Below are 1039 nucleotides of genomic sequence, written 5' to 3'. Positions count from 1 at the left end.
TCCTCATGTTGTGACCCAACCATAAAATTATTTTCGTTGCTACTTCATAACTGTCATGTTGCTACTGTGATGAATCGTCATGTAAATATCTGATATGCAGGATGGTCTTAGGTGACCCCTGTGAAAGGGTCATTCGACCACCAAAGGCGTCGCGACCCACAGGTTGAGAACCGCTGCTCTATTGACTCTCCTCCTGCCCTGCTCCCTGTGGCCTCTCCCCCATTCTATTTGCACCCAGATCCTTGTCCCAGGGTTGATTTCTGGGGTCGCTCACCTACTTACCATGTAAGCCCCTAACCTCTCCCACCCTCAGTTTCCTCAGCTATAAAATGTGGACACAAATGGTCCCTCCTCCTAGAGTCAGCATGAGGCTTGAATGACAGAGTGAGTGTGAGGCGTGTGAAGCAGCGTGTCTGGCGTGGAGAAAACCCGCTGTGGGGGTGACTGGTTTTATGGGCTTGGCCAGAGCCAGCCCTTTCAGCCCCGTCCCCACGCAAAAGAAATCGCTGATGGTCCACCGGGTTGGAGGTCCCCGGTCTCACCTGCAGCTGGCTGGCCACTCCCTTGAGGAGGATAACAGGTGGCCAGCCCAGGGAGGTAAGGTTATGGCAGGATGTCAGCCATTGCTTCTTCCAACCATGGCTCTCATCCGGTGCTTACTGACCAGGTGACTTGGACACTCACCCATCAAGAAGTGTGTCCCCTCCCCTTGGATCTGAGTGGGGTGTTGTTCCTGTTGCAGCTCAGAGAGGAGGGCAGAGATCAAAGAGGTGTGGCAGAGCCTACCTCACAGGGCTGCCTCATGGGATATCTGTTCTCAAAGCCTCAACCACTATGTGACCAGTCCAACGGCCCCGAGGCTGCCATATCGTGAGGAAGCCAAATCGAGCCCATGTGGAGAGATGTACGGAGGAGACTTGAGACTTCATGATGAGACAAGGATGCTCAGTAGCCCCCCTCCATCCCAGAACCACCACCCCACCCCTGGCAGTGGCTCCTGCCCCCACCCCTGCTGTTCCAGCTCCACAGCTTCTGACTA

The sequence above is a fragment of the Myotis davidii genome, unplaced genomic scaffold (assembly GCF_000327345.1).
Source record: "Myotis davidii unplaced genomic scaffold, ASM32734v1 scaffold651, whole genome shotgun sequence".
NCBI lineage: Eukaryota > Metazoa > Chordata > Mammalia > Chiroptera > Vespertilionidae > Myotis > Myotis davidii.
This window is presented reverse-complemented; position numbering follows the sequence as displayed.